This window comes from Rattus rattus, chromosome 15, assembly GCF_011064425.1.
Source record: "Rattus rattus isolate New Zealand chromosome 15, Rrattus_CSIRO_v1, whole genome shotgun sequence".
NCBI classification, from domain to species: domain Eukaryota; kingdom Metazoa; phylum Chordata; class Mammalia; order Rodentia; family Muridae; genus Rattus; species Rattus rattus.
This window is the reverse complement of record NC_046168.1, coordinates 194,457-205,484: the sequence shown is the minus strand read 5'-3', so window position 1 is coordinate 205,484 and position 11,028 is coordinate 194,457.

The window sequence follows — 11,028 nt, the reverse complement described above, 5'->3', positions numbered from 1 at the left end:
ATAAATAACGACCATGGTGATAATAGTAATAATAATGGCATTCCGTGAAGGAAGACCCTTTTATCTCTGCGATCCCAAAGTGCTTTAACTCACACCTGTCCACAATACACCTCACTAAGGTAACTGGCATTGACTCTTTTGGGTGGAAGCAAACTCAGGAAGCAGGTAGCTGTCCCAAACTTCATCAAATTTGTGGCAGATATAGAATCCAAACTCTATTTTGTTCTTAAGAAGCCTTTTGGGATGACTCTCCAAAATGAATATCATGAAGGTACTAGAAATGATATTTTATTTTATTATAGATATATTTCCATCAGTCTTTTAGGTGGAGGGTAGGTGAGCAATTAGCATCTTCCCTCTTTGTGTGCATAAAAGAAAATATTGCATTGCTTTATCTCCTAACAAGCTGACTTGCTCATTTCCAACCCGGTTATAGAACATCCTCCCAAGTTAAGCGGGTAAGCTGCTGTTGTTAGCCTGGGGGCGTATTATTCCCACAGTAGATATGCCATCATCATTTTATTTTCATAATGTCATTATCATGTCATTAATATAGAAATTCCCCACGTTTCCCCTTCAACATATATTTTAGAAGAAAAATAGCTCCTTAGCAACAATGCTGCCAGTGTTTGAAAACACGGTCTGGAGCGATAGCCATCAGTGAGTGGATGTTGCCCAAGCGGTCAGCAATCTGCCCGACATCACCAACATGATTCCTTAAACACGCACACTTCAAACCACAGGAGACATTTGCATTTATTTACATGCCTTTTGACTGAATGTCTTAACGGCTTATTTTGCTGATTTTCTCTCAGTTTTTACAAATGAAATAGCCAAGTTTCTGTATTCAGTATTCTGAACATCTTAAGACCTGAGAGCCCTGGGAGGCAGAAGACAGGAGAAGCCATAAAGTTACCCATAAAGTATGGGCAGGAAGAAGCCATCCCATAGCATCTGAATGGACAGCTTAGCATCATGAGTCCGAGTGAACCAAGCAAGTGCGTAGCCCAAATTTTAAGAATTTGGGATCAAAGTCTAATGGCATGTTATTAGCTTTAAAATTTTTATTTTATATTTTTTAATTCTGTTCAGTGTATGTGTACGTTTCTGGTGGCAGGGAGTTTGGGAAGTGACTGTGTGAAGTCAATGTCCATGGAGGGCAGCAATGGCACTGGGCTCCCAGCAGGTGGAGTCCCAGGGTGTTGTGAGCTGCTGGGTGTGGTTGCTGGGAACTGAACTCAGGCCATGAGTGAACATCGTGCCAGCCTCACTGTGTCACTGGTATCTTGCACTCGGTTGTGGCTTTGACCTGTTGTTAAACATGCTGAAGCCTGGGTTTCTCCATTCTTGAGGGGAAGGAAACAGCACGGAGGATGGCATTCAGAAATTTCCATTTGATTTTAAAATTACAGCTTGATTTTGAAATTACAGCTTGATTTGAGAAAAATCTAGCTGTAATGGTCACTTACTTTGCATTAAATTGCTATTGGAGTCATGCTTTGCCAGTTTGTCATTATGTCTTTGATAGTTTGAAAGGCTAAGAAGGTTTACTTAAGTTTTGTTTTTAAAAATAGTTTCCCTGGTTTTAATAAAAATCTCTCATTCTTCTGTACTTTCATTTCTTTACCAGCAGTGAGTATCACTCCAAGCTAAATTCCATCCTTGGTTTGTCGCTACACCAGTTATCAGAGCCCTGAAATACGATTCTGGGGCTGGGATACAAACACTGCTTGGATCACTTGGTCTCATGATGCTAAGCTCTCCATTAAGATGCTGTGGGGTGACTTCTTCATTTCCACAGCTTACGGGCAACAGCTCCTCTTGTCTTCTGCCTCACAGGGCTCTCAGGCCTCCTGTCAGTGTTCACTGGATGACTAAATGGCAAGGTGTATCAGTGCATGTTAAACTGTGATGCAAATTAGCCACAAAACATTGACATTGTAACATCTGCAGAGGAGTCCTCACCGTGTCAATAATGATAAGTAATACTGCCATCTCTCTCCCATTGCTTCAGCCGAGAGAGACACTCAGAGCCAGCACGGGGAGGACTTGACTGCATCTCATTTTGTGTGTATTTTTTATACAAGGCTATTTGCAAAACAAAAGAAACTATATTCAGACCATGAGATGGCTCAGCGGGTAAAGAAAGGCACTGCTACCAAGCCTCTGAGTGTCACCACCAGAACCCAGAGAGTGAAAGGAGAGAATTGACTTTCACAAGCTTTTCTTTGACCTTCACATGGCACACGTGTACAAGGACAGATGCAGGTGTGTGTGTGTGTGTGTGTGTGTGTGTGTGTGTGTGTGTGTGTGAGAGAGAGAGAGAGAGAGAGAGAGAGAGAGAGAGAGAGAGCACATGAGCACATACAGGACAGATAGATTGATGGTTGGATAGATAGATAGATAGATAGATAGATAGATAGATAGATGTAATAAAGGAAGTATATTCAAATATTTCCATGTAAACACATACACACACACATACATACACAAAATAAATAGGTAGGTAGATAGATAGGTGGATAGATAGATAGATAGATAGATAGATAGATAGATGTAATTAAAAAGACGTATATTCAGAGACTTCCATGTAAGTCTGAGCTGTAATTGCATGGGGAGACTAGGGCTATATAAAAATTCCTCCTAACTCGTGGTCTTAGACATACATGGCTATTAAAATGTATGGTTCATGAAGGTTCGTGACAGGAAAAGGCTGACACATGTCATTGGCAGCCTTTGTTCTGCCTCCAGTTACAGAGGAAAAGAAACTAAGCCGGGGTCTATGTCCTCAGCACACCTGGGACAACAGAGTGACCACCAGGACTTCTCAGGTCAGGGGGAGTGTAACTTTAATTTTTTTTCAAATCCTATTTTTAATGATGGTTCTTAAACACATTAACCTCCCTTGTAGCCTGCCACCCACCAGAGGTAGTAGAAAGAAAGGATTCAGGGGACATTGTGTGTGTGTGTGTGTGGGCGGGAGGGTGGACCTGTTTAGAAAAGTTCTTTGGGACAACTCCAGTCTTTGTTGTCTGGAAATCAGCAGTTCAGTTCACAGGTCAGCAGGCAGCAGCAGCTCAATCCATTCACAAACACTTCATGAATACAACAGCAGTCCAATTCGGTAGAGTCGGGTTAACAACAGTGGTGACAGGACCTAGGCGAGATAGCTAGACCTCAGCATTGGCTGGAGTCAGCAGAAGGGACCCGCAGGAACACCAGGAGAAGTTCTCAGCTGTGCCTCGTAGGGAATCAAAGAACAATGGAGACTTGAGACCTACAAGTGTTGCACAGCTAGGTGTACCAGCAAGCCAAGCTCTCTCTCCATCACTTCATGGAGTCCTATTACACCCTCCAAACATCACACGTCCTCCACGTGCCTTGCCTCAGCATGGGCCTTGCCTCCGCGTGTGCATCCAATTAGTCTGAGTCTGCAGAGTCCCAATACATTGAGCTCAGCTATGCAGTGTAAGGTGGACCAATGCATGCGTGTTGTTAGCAAACTATACTTCATCACGTGTCTTTTCAGGGGCTCACTTTAGCAGAACATCTTCTCTCCTGTGTCTGCTTCAGCAAAACATCCCTTCACGAGTCTGCCTCAGCCGTTCACACCTGTGTCTACTTTAACAAAACATTCCTTCATGTGTTTGCCCCCACAAAACATCATCCAATCCAACTGACTGTCCAAAGAACCCTTAAGTTTACACCTCAGGGAGGGAACCCGCAGAGACAAACCCTCAGTGGAGTCTTCCAAGGAGGCACTTAGAGACCCAATGAGCTACTATTTCTAATCTAGAAACAATCTACAGAGAAACCCCAATATTTAGTTACCCTTTCCTCTCCAATGGATGCCTTCATATGCTGTCTTGCCATGCCTGCTTCTAAACACAGGCAGTGGGAATGCTCTGTATGAAGAGTGACCTTCGACACTAGGAGCTCTTCAGAGCCACTCCCATGTGTGAACACGAATCCTCGATTATTAGCTTCCATTTTGATTACAGAATTCTTGTCCTGCTCGTGTTTGGAAAACCAACTCTACTTTCGCAGAGAATTTGATAAGAAGGAATATGATTTACCTAAGTTTAGGGTCATGGGGTTAAATTTTGTTAGTTATTGAACTAGGAACCACTTTGCCTAACTGAGAAAAAAAAAAGAATAATGTTTAACAGAATTTGGTGGTGTAACCGATACATTGGTCTTCTGACTGGGACTTGCTGCTTATCTCTCCCTGTTTACTGTTTTGTTGTTTTGGATTTTGGAGGTTTTGTCATTTTTGTTTTTGTTTTGTTTTAACACCAGCCAGGAATTTTGTTTAGGCCACCTACAGGCACGAGAGACTTGCTGATCTGGTGACAGATTTCTCAGTATGAAGTAGCATTGAGGACCACATCACACACTTCACCAGAAGAGGTCATTTTGACACCCGAATGTGAATTCCCACCTTGGTCCCATGCTGGCTCTAAATCACATGACTGGTAGGCACCATGAGTCACCCAAAACCATGGCAGCCAGAAAAAGGACAGATGCTCTCATTCTAAGCTCTGAGACCTGTGTGTGCTTGGGAGGTACTGTCTTGGCCTTACCAAGCTACCCTTATGTATTTCTTCAGAGTTTACATCCCCAGCGTGTGACGTGACTACATGTGACTTCATTGTGGGTATCCCGTTCCCCTTTGTTGCACTCCTTCAGTTCACGGACAACAGCTGCAGGCAGCCCACAGCACTAATCTGAGATGCCCGGCTTACAGCTGGACCTCTCCCAAGGGCTGATTTTATACCAGTGAGTCAGGTTCCAAATATTTCCTACTTCATGCAAGATAAATAAAATATATGGAGGAAATGACTCTTAGGTCTAGAAGTCCTCAGACTGGCCAGATACCATCATGAAAATTGGTTGCACGTTTGTTTGGGGTCTATTAAATTAATTTGTGTGGGGGGGTGAGTATTTTCTGTATTTGTGCATGATGGTTTTCTGAAGCTTGAATAGAGGTCACAGATTAGATTCACTCACTGGAAAACTACAGCTTTGTTGTATAGGAGAGGAAATCCTGCTTCTATTCCGATTTTGATCTTTTACCCTGCACCTCATCCTCCCCATCAATCCTTCACCTCCCACCTTTCAAGCTAAGAGATCTGCAACCCGAGATTAAATAAAGGAGCTATGCCTTTAAAACGAGAGACAGCAAATGGGCTTTAATAACCCAACGGGATCTTGGTCATCATAACATTTAATCTGCATTATATCCCATTTCCTAATCACTGTTTCTATTCCAATTGTGAGCGGAGAGCGCGGGCGAGTGGGATGTTTCAGACAAGTGCCAGTAAAACAAGTTTGCCTTACAGCTGGCGAGCCTCAAACAACACGCTCACAGTGCCTTCTGGCCACATTCAATCAGATGATCCCATAAACTCAAAATAATCACCCCAATACTAATACCTCTTCTCCTTCATTGTTGCCGGTCGCTATGGCACTGCATTCGACTGTGAAAAATTCCCCGCCATTATTACCCTCCGTCTCTCTCTCTCTGAAATGTGATATAATTGCAGAATCTACACCTGTTCCACAGTGCGATAGAATTCCGCTTTCACGGAGGCAGACTTTCAAATCACACACACACGCTCACACGCACACACACACACACACACACACACACACACACACACAGTGGCAATTAACCAGGGGTTTAGTTGAGGCCAAAAAAAAATTAATAAAGAGGGTGAGTTTATCAGAAAATAACCTGGGGAGGAGGAGGAAAAGGCTTTGCTTCGTGGTCACTGGAAGATTGCTGATGGGTGCATAAATAAGGCATGCTGGAACATCTGTTCTTTGTTGTGCACTCGGCTTTTTAATGTGTTCAAAGAGCAGCTCTGACGCATCGCTGACTACCACTCCCCATCAGAGCAACATTTTACCAGAAAATAATAAACCTTCCTGGTGGGGTGCAGGGAGCCAAGGCGTTCGGGCAATGCCATTAATTTGGAAATCTCTCTCTCTCTTTTTAGGATTTTAATCTCTCTCTCTCTCTCTCTCTCTCTCTCTCTCTCTCTCTCTCTCTCTCTCTCTCTCAGCCTAACCATTAAATCAGTCTTAATGTCTATTCAACCTTCTTCTTTTTTTTTTTTTTTTCACAGTGAAGGGGAGGTGTTCAAGTCAAAGTTTATACACCTCCTGCCTCCCGGCTTGGCTCTTAATTCTATTAATGTTAGCTCCAATCTATTGGGAATTTTTTTTTACATTTTCCAGTATTTATTTGCACTGATAAAATTCAGAGGCAGCTGAGGCCCCTGACAGTTGAACAATATTGGCTGGTTATTTTGATACAGTGTGGCAGGCAGCAAAAGCTTAAAAATCGGAGCATCCGAAACGGAGGAAAAACCAGCTTGAATTCTAAAATAAAATTTTAGCAGCATGGATTTCTCTTGCCATAGGCTATGGGGCTACTATGAATTCCAGATGCATTTCCTGAGCTGTCAATGAGGTGGAAAGATGGGATTGGCATTATGAAGATTTGTTGCGTTGCAGCTCCATTCTGTGTAATTGCAATGGAAGGTATAGACATTAAGCCACCACCCAAGAAGAGCTGTTTGTGCACACACGGTATGGAAACAGCTCACCAGACAACCATAGGACCGGGATGGGGCTTCTTTATGCCACTTGATTTGGCTTCTACACATCCTCCCTTTTAGGTCACAGCTCAGAAGCACCACAGTCCAGGCGAGCTAAAGATGGCTTCCAAAGGGCTTTACTACATGTTGCAAAGGGAGACGGGATTGACTGGGGATGTGCTGTTATGAAAATTCCCTCTCTCCAGCATTCACTCTTTATCTTCTCCAGAGTCCTCATGTTCTTGAGTTGGCCATCCCTCTTCCTCTGGTAGTTCTCTTTTGATCTATGTTCCCCAGTTTCTCCCAGCAGCTTTGCAATGTTTAACATCAACGTGTTGTGATTTAAGGATAGGGAAAAGACTCACTGGACAAAGTGCTTGTCATATAAACATGTTCAGATGTTCGGTACCCACATAAGATCCAGTCATGGAAATGTCTCCTATCATCTAACTGGGGGGGAGGGGAGACAAGCAATCCTGTGGGCTCAAATACTGAGCTTTTGGTATGCCAAAAGACAATTCTCAAATATAAGCTAGAAAAGGGATGGAGGAAATATGCAATGCTGACCTCTGGTCTCCACACACATACACACACAGGCAAGTGTACGCCCACACACGCACACACACACACACACACACACACACACACACACACACACACACACACACACAATGTCATGTAAAGATTTTGGATTTGTGGCAGCTGAAAGCCATGATGCTACACTTGAATATGCTGTTGATGCACAGGAATCCTATAGAAAGTCAGAGAAATGGTTGGGTGGTTAAGAGCATTGCTTGGTCTTTCAGAGGATCCAGCACCTACTTGGAGGCTCATGTGGTCATGACTTCAGTCCCAGGGCATCCAATGCTTTCTTATGGCCTCTATGGGCACCGGGCATATATGGGGTATAGACACATACATACAGGCAAAACCTCCAAATACATAAAATAAAAATATGTAAATTGTGTTTTTTAAATCCTACAGAATATCAGGGTATATGACAGTTCTCCAAAGGGTCCATTGCAGTGACTATGCTCACAGTACTACAGTGACTATGTTCACAGTACTGCAGTGACTATGCTATACAGTAAGTACTACAGTGACTATGCTCATAGTAAGTACTGCAGTGACTATGCTCACAGTAAGTACTGCAGTGACTATGCTCACAGTAAGTACTGCAGTGACTATGCTATACAGTAAGTACTGCAGTGACTATGCTCACAGTAAGTACTGCAGTGACTATGCTCACAGTAAGTACTGCAGTGACTATGCTCACAGTAAGTACTGCAGTGACTATGCTCACAGTAAGTACTGCAGTGACTATGCTCACAGTAAGTACTGCAGTGACTATGCTCACAGTAAGTACTGCAGTGACTATGATCACAGTAAGTACTGCAGTGACTATGCTCACAGTAAGTACTGCAGTGACTATGCTCACAGTAAGTACTGCAGTGACTATGATCACAGTAAGTACTGCAGTGACTATGCTATACAGTAAGTACTGCAGTGACTATGCTCACAGTAAGTACTGCAGTGACTATGCTCACAGTAAGTACTGCAGTGACTATGATCACAGTAAGTACTGCAGTGACTATGATCACAGTAAGTACTGCAGTGACTATGATCACAGTAAGTACTGCAGTGACTATGCTCACAGTAAGTACTGCAGTGACTATGATCACAGTAAGTACTGCAGTGACTATGCTCATAGTAAGTACTGCAGTGACTATGCTCACAGTAAGTACTGCAGTGACTATGATCACAGTAAGTACTGCAGTGACTATGCTATACAGTAAGTACTGCAGTGACTATGATCACAGTAAGTACTGCAGTGACTATGCTCACAGTAAGTACTGCAGTGACTATGATCACAGTAAGTACTGCAGTGACTATGATCACAGTAAGTACTGCAGTGACTATGATCACAGTAAGTACTGCAGTGACTATGCTCACAGTAAGTACTGCAGTGACTATGCTCACAGTAAGTACTGCAGTGACTATGATCCCAGTCTGCACAGTACAGTAAGTACTGCAGTGACTATGATCACAGTAAGTACTGCAGTGACTATGCTCACAGTAAGTACTGCAGTGACTATGCTCACAGTAAGTACTGCAGTGACTATGATCACAGTAAGTACTGCAGTGACTATGATCACAGTAAGTACTGCAGTGACTATGATCACAGTAAGTACTGCAGTGACTATGATCACAGTAAGTACTGCAGTGACTATGATCACAGTACTACAGCATGAGCAGTGTTTACTATACACAGTACAACAGAAACTTAATTCTTTGCTTCAAGCACCACCAACATATGTACATGTGTGAGCAAGTAATGATTTAGGGACAGCTAAACAATTTTAACAAAATGTAATTACCTTAAAATTGAAAGGTATATTTTGAAGTTTTGTGGTGAGGTCAGTCCATATACAAAACCACTGCACATAATCAGTATTCAGGTGGTAAATTTTACAATAACAACCCCTGAGAACCCATTGTAGTTATCAAATAGCCCCTTCCTTTTGTTAAAAACTTACTTCTCAATCTCTCTAGTGAAGAACTCTGTCGGAACTGTTTCAGGTAAAAGCCCACTCACTGATTCACTCAACACTGCACTACACAGGCTGAGAATGGGATGTGGAACAGGCTTATTTCACTCATGTCTGGATTAAACCCCTAAGGCAGGTGAGCCAGCCCGGTCTGTGCTGCTGTTCCCATGAGCTCCCAAGCTCGACCTTGCCTTCTTTGATGAAGATGTCAAAGAAACAACAGCCTTAGAGTGGGAGCTGTGTGATTCCAATACTGAATACTTGTGTGTCCGTCAGCCACCTGACCTTGTAACCGTCTCCCACGTGTACAATTTCTATTAAGACTGGGAGATGTATGACTCTGTGTCCCTTAGCCATGGAGGAATCATGGCTCAGTATTGGGAGGAGCGAGCCATGATCTTCTCCATGGGTGGTCTTCTCTGTGAATCACCCTAGGTTGAAGACAACTACATTGATGGAGGAGTTACCACATCCCTAGGACTAGTAAGGTGAGCTCTCAGAGCTCTACTGCCTCTGTCTTCTCTTTCAGTATAGTTCAGAAGTCTCTGTCCTAGAACGACCGATGGCATTGGAGAGGACATCACTGAGACCACTCTACACAACTGGCTTCTCTTTCTCCTTGTCCATGATGTGTTAATCTTGAGGTCATTCTTAACAGATTTTGGCCTGTTCCTGTGTTTCAGAACCTTCCCCTGAATGAGCCCCTACTCTAATGGCGTCTGAATCTCTTGTCCAGTCACCACTGCTGTTGCCTTTGACAGAACTCAGAGCTAACTATTACTGTACACTCTGTAGGCAGAGTGTATTATTGGCTAACACACTGCTACCTGAATCTGTTTTCATTGTTTGGTTGGCAACAGACATTATTTGAATGCTCTATTAGTTGCTTTTCTGCTGTGATAACATAATGTCATGATTTAAATGGAATGTTCCCTGTATTCCGAGACATTTGAATGCCTACCTCAATGGCTATGCTGTTTGAGAAGGCTAAGGAAGTGTGACTTTGCTGGGAAAAGTGGATTGGTGGATTGCTGGGAACAGCTTGAAGGTTTTAAAACCTCCCAACAGTCATATTCTCTCTCTCTCTCTCTCTCTCTCTCTCTCTCTCTCTCTCTCTCTCTCTCTCTCTCTCTCTCTCTCTCTCTCCCTCCCCCTCCATCTCTCCCTCTCTTCCTCTTCTTCTCCCCCACCCCCATACCCCTTACCCTATCTCTCTGCTTCCTGTTTGTATTTGGAGATTCTTAACGCTTTGGAACTATAAGCTCCAAATAAATGCTTTCTTCTATAAATGTTTTGGCCATGTGTTTTAGCACAGCAGTAGAACTAATGCAAACACCTGGACAAAGAGCACCTTAAGGAGGAAAAGGTTTATATCAGCTTATAGTCCACAGGAGAAGGAATCCATTTATGGTAGAGAAGACATGAGGCCAGGCATGGGTAGCATGACCAAAGGGTGACAAGTGGCCAATCACAGTTATATCCTCACAAAAAAGGGAGGGTACCACAGAATCAACTAACCTGAGCTGATAGAGGCTCACAGAGACTGAACCAACAACCAGGGAGCCTGTATGGAACTGATCTAGGCCCTCTACACATATGTTATAGTTGTGTATCATGGTGTTCTTGTGGGACTCCTAACAGTGGGAGCAGAGGCTGTCTCTGACTCTTTTGCTGGCTTTTGGGACCCCTTTCCTTCTACCGGGTTGCCTCACCCAGCCTTAACATGAAGGGAGTGCCTAGTCTTACTGCAACTTGAAATGTCAAGTTTGATTGGTATGTATGAGAGGCCTGCCCTTTTCTGAAGAAAAGCAGAGGAGAAATACATTGAAATGGGTTAAGGGAGGTAGGGGAGGGACTGAGAGAAAGAAGGAAGG